General features: G+C 38.0%; 1 protein-coding gene across 2 annotated transcripts in view; it reads right to left on the minus strand.

The window, feature by feature from the left end:
- The window catches only part of DCDC2C (doublecortin domain containing 2C), a 124,115-nt gene that overhangs the window by 55,637 nt on the left and 59,661 nt on the right, over positions 1-8,817 (minus strand). The gene's annotated exons all lie outside the window — the stretch shown is intronic.

Raw genomic sequence — 8,817 nt, forward strand, 5'->3', positions numbered from 1 at the left:
AATGCTTTTTTCAAAGAAACTGCTACATTTCTGTTTGTGTGTCAGCTCACTGAGGATGCTCATTAGATTTCCACTGTAGGCAGGGACATACTATTGAAAGTTATACTTACGTATACATAGACCAGGGATTGGCAACCTTTGGCACATGGCCCATCAAGGAAATCCTCTGGTGGGCCGGGACCGTTTGTTTACCTGCAGCGTCCACAGGTTCAGCCGATCACAGCTCCCACTTGCCGCAGTTCGCTGCTCCAGGCCTATGGGGCCTGCGGGGGCCAAGGGATGTGCTAGCTGCCGCTTCCTGCAGCCCCTGTTGGCCTGGAACGGTGAACCGCGGCCAGTGGGAGCTGCAATCGGCCGAACCTGCAGACGCTGCAGGTAAAAAACCGTCCCAGCCCACCGGTGGATTTCCCTGATGGGCTGCATGCCAAATGTTGCCAATCCCTGGTATAGACAATAAATGTATCGTTATGAGACTTCTAATACAGCAGTCCTTATGTAGTGATAGCATGAAGGTACTAGGAAAGACTAACCAGACTTGCAATTAAAGCTGGTTGAAAAATTTGATGGAAAAATTTTCTGTCAAAGAAAACATTTTGTGAGAATGCATAGTTTTTAAAAAGTTTTTCAACAGGGAAAAAGTGAAAACAATTTAGATTTTCTCATTTCAGTTTCATGAGGTCACATTTCATTGGATAAGGTGAAAATGTTTTGTTTTAACTATCATTTTGATTCATTGCATTTAGACTTTTATATAACTATGCACATTTAATTTAGACTTTTATATTAAAAACAATGAGTCAAAATGAAAAGATGAAACATTTTGTTATTACAGTAACATGTTTATATCTAAATGAAATGATACAACATTATCAAAATGAAATGTTTCAAAAGTTCCAAACAAACAGTTTTGGGAGTTTCATTTCACAGGAAACTTCAAAGTTTAGCTTTTTGCTTTTTGTTCCAATTTGGAACAAAAAATACTTTTAAAAATGTTGGCATTTCCCAAAGAATGGAAATTCCAGTTCCCAACCAGTTCTACTTGCAACCCCCTTGGTTTTGTCACTTTAAACAGACAGCCCATCAGCCTCTCCTGAGCTAGCTTTGCTAAAGCAAACACTGTAAAAAACAAACAAAATAGTACATTTATTAACAAGAGTTAAGGTGTGGAAATACTCTGCAAAGCTACTGTGAAAATGGTCTTGAAGGTTCCATGTTAAAAATCACCCAATGACTTCCATAGCAAAATCACACCAGTCGTGGTAGTAATAGGAGACTTTAATGCAGCATAACACAAAATGTCCAGTAAGTTCTTGAAATGTACTGGGGACAACCTTTTGTTTCAGAAGGGAGGAAGTAACTAGGGGACAGGCATTTTAAACATCATTCTGACTAACAGGGAGGAATTGCAAATCTGAAGGCAATTTGGGTGAAAGTGAGCAGGAAATGATAGATTCATGATTCTAAGGAAAGGAAGGAGTGAGAACAGTGGAATAAGTACAATAGACTTCAAAAAAGCAGACTAACTCAGAAAATATTAGGTAAAGTCCCATGGGAAGAAAATCTAAGGGGAAACGGAATTCAAGAGAGCTAGCAGTTTCTCAGAGAGACTGCATTAAAGGAGCAACAGCACATTATCCCGATGTGAAGGAAAGACAGAAAGAAAAGGAAGAGGCTAAAATAGCTCCATCAGGAGCTCTTTAATGGCTTGAAAATCAAAAAGGAATCCTACCAAAAGTGCAGACATGGACAAATGTCTAAGAATGAGTTCAAAAGAATAGCACCGGTATATAGAGGCAAAATCAGAAAGGCTAAGGCACAAAATGAGTTATACCTAGCAAGAGACATAAAGCAATAACAACAGGTTATATAAATACATTACGTATAAGATAAAGAAAAAAAGAAAGTGTAGGTCCTTTTCTTATTGGAGAAAGAGAGCTAATAAGGAATGACCTCAAGAAGGCTCAGGTGTTTAGTGACTATTTTGCTTCAGTCTTCATTAACAAGTTGAATTGTGAACAGAAATCAACAAGAGGGAAAGAACACATGCCACAACAGGGAAAGAATATGTGAAGAATATTTAGATGTTAGATGTATTGCAGTCAGCAGGGCTTGACATAATTCACCTTAGAGTATTGAAGGAACTAGCTGAAGCAATCTCAGAACTGTTAGCAATTATCTTTGAGAACTCATGGAGGGCAAGTGAGATCCCAGAGAACTGAAGAAGGGCAACATAGTACCTATCTTTAAAAGGGGAACAAAGAGGACCCAAGGAATTCTAGACTAGTCAGTCTAACTTTGATATCTGGAAAGTTACCAGAAAAAATTATTAAACAATCAAGTTGTAAGCACCTAGATGATAATAGGATGATCAGCAATAGCCAACATGGATGTGTCAAAAGCAAATTGTGCCAAACCAAATCATTTTCTTTGTTGACAGGGTTATTGGCCTAGCAGATAGGAGAGAAGCTGTAGACATGGTATGACAATGTCTTTAAGTCTTTTAACACAGTCCCTTAAGACACAGTCACAGGCAAACTAGAGAAACGTGGCCTAAATGAAACCTATAAGGTAGGTGCAAAACTGGTTGAAAGACCAAACTCAAAGAATAGTGTCAATGGGTTTGCTATCAAACTGGGGAAATGTATCTAGTAGGGTCCTTCAGGGGTCTTTCCTTGTTCTGATACTATTCAGTATTTTCCTCAATGGCTTGGATAATGGAGTGGAGGGTATACTTATAAAATCTGCAGATGACACCAAGCTGGGAGGGACTGCAAGCACTTTGGAGGACAGGAATAGAATTCAAAAGGACCTTGACAAATTAGGGAATTGGTCTAAAATCAACAGGATGAAATTCAATAAAGACAAGGACAAAGAAAAAAATCAAAATGAACAAACTACAAAATGGGGAATAACTTGATATGCAGTAGTCCTGCTGAAAAGGATCTGAAGGTTATAGTGGATCACAAATTGAATACGAGTCAACAATGTGATGCAGTTGAAGAAAAAAACTAATATCATTCTGGGGTGTATCAGTCCGAATAATGTATGTACGACAAAGGAGGCAACTGTCCCATTCTACTCTGCATTGGTCAGTTGGAGTACTGTGTCCAGTTCTGGGCAGGTAAAGAGAACAGTGATCAGTGTTCCATGTCCATTGAAGGTAGGACAAGAAGTAATTAGCTTTATCTGCAGCAAAGGGAGATTTTGGTTAGTGTGAAGGGGAACACTCACCACCAATGCCACCTAATGATCAGGAGGGGGTGTGGCAGGTTGACTTCTTCCCCAGCATTCACCTTTCTTATTACTGCTCTACACTGCAGTGATCTGTCCTTTCAGTGATTTAGTTCTCCAGCCAGGTCACATTTTCTAGTCCACCCCTTTCAGGATATATACAGAGAGTCCCATAACAAGGAGGTCATCAGGATTAAGCAAGGGATTCAGGGCTTCCCCTTTGGGTTGGGGTCTTGTGGTCCAGACCCTTGCATCTTTAGGGTCTTCCCCCAACTAGGTTCCCCACCAAGAAATGGATTTCCCTAACTGTCCCTCTTTAGGGCTTGGTAAGGGAGCCCAGGCTCCCCTTTCCAGTGGGTACTAATTCGGAGCCCAAAGTTAGGCAGCTAAGTGCTGCACCTTCAGGTGCTATGCAGCTACCTCCTTGGATCACTTCCTACCAGTCCCTGCTCTTCTCACAGGGTAAAGTAAAGAATTAAACACAAAGATAAAGTCTCTAACTTTCAAAGAGTCACAGGTCTTTTCTTTGTAGGCCTGTTCACATCACTGTAGCCAGGCCTCAAGCAGCTAGAGCTCCTTGGAGCTCCTTCCAAGAGCTCCAGAGTGTAGGTCAGCTCACCTCCACTATCTGCCTGCCACTGAGCTACTCTGCTCCCCTTTCTAAGCTCCTCCTCCAGCCTGTGCAGGCTTTGCAGGTGCAGTAGGGCAGGGCCTCCTGGGCCCAGAGTAGCTCCATAACCCTTGCTCTCCAATCTGATGTTTGTATACCCCAGGACAGGAGAAACTTTCTAACTGTAAAGGTAGTTAAGCTCTGGAATAGGCTTCCAAGGGAAGCTGTGGAATCCACATCATTGGACATTTTTAAGAACAGATTAAACTAAAACTGTCAGAGAAGGTCTAGCTGTACTTGATCCTGCCTCAGCACAGAGGGCTGGATAGATGACCTCCAAGGTCCCTTCCAGCCCTACATTTCTATGATTTAAATTCACTTTGTTTGCAAGCAAGCAGAAATATGGTTATTTTAATTGCCTGCTCTGAAAACTCAAGCTGTGGTTTCATAGGCTGACAGGAAGTGAGGGCATTCTTCTTTAAATAGTTCTTTCAGCAGGGTGTAACCAATGGTATAATTTGGGCCTGCAAGTGGAATTTAGGTCAAAATTTTCAAACTTTGTTGCCCACATCCAGAAATGTGGCCTGATTTTCATAGATGTTCCCAGTGATTGGTAGTTGGAAGTTGTTTTCACTGCCAAAAATGGTGTGTTTTAACTTGAGTTAGATATCTTGCTGCAAAATTCCTGTCATAACATACTGTAGTTTTTACCTCTATGGACCTAGTTGAGGTAAACTCCAGGTGAGGGATACAAAGTTGATCTCGATTAGTGACATTGAAATAAAAACTACCCGTGCCTTGACTCTACTAGGATTTTACAGCAAGATAGCTAATTCAAGTTAACGATCTAATTGTAAAAATACACCTTTCTTGGCAGTGAAAGCAGACTGAAAATCCAGCCACTTTATCTGAGGGCCTAAACATCGATTTAGATGCCTAATTTTAAGGACTCAAGTTTGAAAATTTCGGCCTCAGTTAATGATTTGGTTGATGATTTGGAAGCCAGAACAGAACCTTTCTTACTTTCCTGTTGCTATACTGACTTTATGATGACCACCTTTCCTCTTTCAAGTGGCATTCACATATGCATGTATCAATGTACGGTGAGCTGTGATTTTTTTTTAAAGAAATATTTTTAAATTACAGCATTTAAAACATAAAAGTAAACATTTTCTTCTCATCTGATTTCTTATATTAGGGATTTCACTGTAGAGTAAGAAACACCTCTATACTTCATATCTTTAACATTACAGATATACTATTGCTTTAATTAGATATGAAAAATGTAGATTATTTGTAGATTATTTTAAAGCAAATTTGAGAAGAATACATGATTTGTTAAAAATACATATTAGTGAACAGATCCAGAAAAAGTGAAGTATTGTATACTTATTGTACATCATCCGGAGGTACTCATTCATACAAGATTTAAAAGACAGTAAAATGTTTTAAGCATTCTGTAGAAATGTGTTATATTGCTCTAGAGGTTGCACTTTAGTTCTCTGATGTAACTACAACATCATGTCAGCTACTTTAATTTGTCCCCTATCCTTTCTTATGCTTGTATTGACATCATTTTTATCTTTTTTGGGGGGGAGCAGCGAATGCTTAGTTGGTAAGTTAACTGGGACCTTATTTATAGAACACTACTGTGACCAAGAATGACACCTTAAAAAGTTCACTTCAGTTTGGTGGTTCAAATATTCTCTGTTATTGCATCAGGAATTTTATCTCACTAGATCAGCTTCCAACAGAAACTTGTCTTTGCAATGTATTATAGGTTATGGGGCGGGGGAAGTGTGCGCACGCGTATGTATGAGGTGCATCTATATTTCAGAGTTCCATCACCTCAGCCCAACTCCACTGAGGAGTGCAACAAGAATCTTTCTCAAACATAATACAGAGGAGAAATGTCAATAAAGGATGTTGGCTACTGCTGCTACTATGAATCCAAATACTAAAGACTTTGCAGATTTTATAATATCTACCCAATCTAAATTATAAATACATAGATCTTTTACCGCTAGTATCATCAGTGCTGCTGGTATATTGACCATTGTTACTGTATAGATCAGCATCACTTAAGAGGTTGTCTAACAAATAATACTTGTGAAATGGTTGTTGATTGTCATTTAAGTCACTGGAACGACTCACATTGGTAAGTGCTGCAAGATGGGGCAACAACATGTCATCTAAAGATAGTGTCGACTAACGACGTTGTACAGGGTACATTTGCTCATTTAATTTCAGAACAAATAATGTACAGATTATTATATTCGACTAATGGATAATTGGACTAGGGCAAAGTGCACGGAGAACTGAAAAGAAATTGAAAGTCAAATATTTTATTTTAGAATATATTTATAATTTTTATTGTCTAAATTCCTAAGGATACATTCACTTTTAACTTTGTTACAGGTAAAATGTCAAAAATCACCTAAGTGCTCAAGTTCAGCACTGCTGAAAACAGGCAAGCTTCCACTGAACTCCTTCGACAAACAGACCTGTCCCTGTACTGACATCAGGGAGACAACTCACAATAGTAAGCACTGTGCCCAGTAGTAAGTGTCTGCAGAACAGGACAATTATCGGAGATTTATGTACAGTACATGTGTCTTTTAGGTTTAACCTATATTGCCATAACAATCGATAAAAATACAGATCGTTAGAATACAGAACCTTTTACTTCTTGCTTAGTCTCAGTCCATACTGGATTGCAAATGACTGAATGTTGTTAATATCTGATGTCTGTTCCATGGCCTATCTGAAATTAGCAAGAAGTCTCAGTACAGTTCCTAGTGAAGTATCATAACTGATCCCAATTGTCACCCTAGCTAGCAACCATAATCCAAGACATAAATCAGCATGGGATTTGAACTACTTTCTCATTTCTAGATGTAGTTTCTAAGTTGGGTAGAATTACGCTAGTAGAGGCAGTACATGGAAGAATTCATTGTAATTATCCACACTGTGCTTACTTTATACTTAGAGGACTTCGGTTTCCACTGCTTTAAATAAGAACATAAGAATGGCCACATTGGGTCAGATTAAGGGCCCATCTAGCCCAGTGTTCTGTCTTCCAACAGTGGCTGGTCCCAAACGCTTCAGAGGGAGTGAACAGAACAGGGCAATTTATCAAGTGATCCATCCTCAGTCATTCAGCTTTTGCTCTGGCACCTTTCAGGTGTTCTTAATTCACTTAAAAATAAACTCCATTTAACTTATCCATATTCAGAAGTTACAATTACAGAAAAGGAAAGAAAGCGCTAAACATGCAACATTCTATTACAAATACTATACTTATTAATTAATAACACATTTCAAGAAACCGAGTTACATTTCCGTATTATTGTAATAGATTAGAACACTCGACACTAAAAAAATAGTTTCCCAAGACAGTCTTGGATGAACTATATAGCCACCTAAACAAAGAACAGTAGCAATCTGTTCTGAAGTCAATCCATCTCCATACACAAAATGACTGAAGGTGCATGCAAAAGACATTTTGCTGTTTTCTCAAGTGAATCTCATCAGAGCAGAGGAGTCTGTGTTTTCAATCACAGAACACGTATCTAATCTGAACATGTATTAAAATGGAAGATTTGCTAACATTTGAACTCTGGTGTTGCTTCTTTATGATGCTGATTGATGACGAGAATGTTACACATTTATCCTGAGATACTGCCTTGTCCCTGAAATTACTAACCTAATATGTCAAGTAAGAAGCATGTGTCCTTCACTGAACTTTATTTATATTTTAGGCTTAATTTATTAAACTGCAGTGCCCCTGCTATGTACAAAAAAAATTGCAAAAAAATTAAATCTTACCCTTACCTGAATTTTTCACTCGTTACATAATTTTTCTCTTCAGCAATGTTTGTGAATGAACTAGTTGTTTTTAATACAGAAGTCTTATATTAACAAGCTTTATTGAATTTAATTTATGCATTCAGTAGTTACAATCTTACTAAATCTTTCTTTCTAGCAGCTGGAACAATGATTACAACCCTACACGTTAGACATGTTAATCCTTATTGCATGTGTAATCATACAAAATATACCCTATAGTCCACGTCTTTTTTCATTATGTTAGAAATTTTCATATTAATAAGTCAGCTGTTCAGCACATGAATTTGAAAGGTTGGTTCGATAGATAACTTCAGAATTCATCCATCTGAACTCAATAAGCCGAATCCAAGCTACCACTTCAACACATGCATCATCTATGATACTCTATATCTTGTATCACGTAAACACTGTTGGTTTAAGGTACATTTCTACATATCGATACGCATCAGCAATGATATCTGCTAATTCTCACTATCAAGCTAGTCCAAAATAGCCTCCATTTCAGGAGGACTCAGAGAGTTCTAAGGTCTCTAATGAGATCTAGAGGTAACTGTATCTCATTACAATTCTGAAAACAAGTGTATGTCTAAGCTTACATTTTTATTTGAATAATCTGCGATAACTCAAGAAAATGAGACATGTTTGTGGTCATAAATTAAGAATTCAAATTACACAAATAAAGAACATCTGCCAGAAAAAGAGTCTGTGTAAATAAATATGTCCTAGCACTCTAGTGAACTATACTATATATACTTAGTTGGCTATACTACAGTGTATAGACAATATACTATAATATTTCCTTAAATACTGTTACTTGCCTAGCAGTTTCCTCCCTGACTCATCCTCCAAATGTGAATGCATTGCACACGACAAGATCTTTATTAAGTAAGAAGTACACAAAATACCACAGGCTCTACGTATCATTACATTTGTTCCCTGACACTATAAATAATAGCTCAATGTCTCCCCGCACATTTAATTTTCCGTCCAACTGATGGATAATCAAAACTTGTAGTATGCCCGCCTTAATTTAGCATATGACTGTTACTTTAATTCCAATTTTTTACAACCTATATCACCTTTCAGAGCAGAGGCATTTCTCATTCCTCACTATAAAGCATTTCAGC

The sequence above is a fragment of the Chelonoidis abingdonii genome, chromosome 3 (genome assembly GCF_003597395.2).
Source record: "Chelonoidis abingdonii isolate Lonesome George chromosome 3, CheloAbing_2.0, whole genome shotgun sequence".
Lineage (NCBI taxonomy): Eukaryota > Metazoa > Chordata > Testudines > Testudinidae > Chelonoidis > Chelonoidis abingdonii.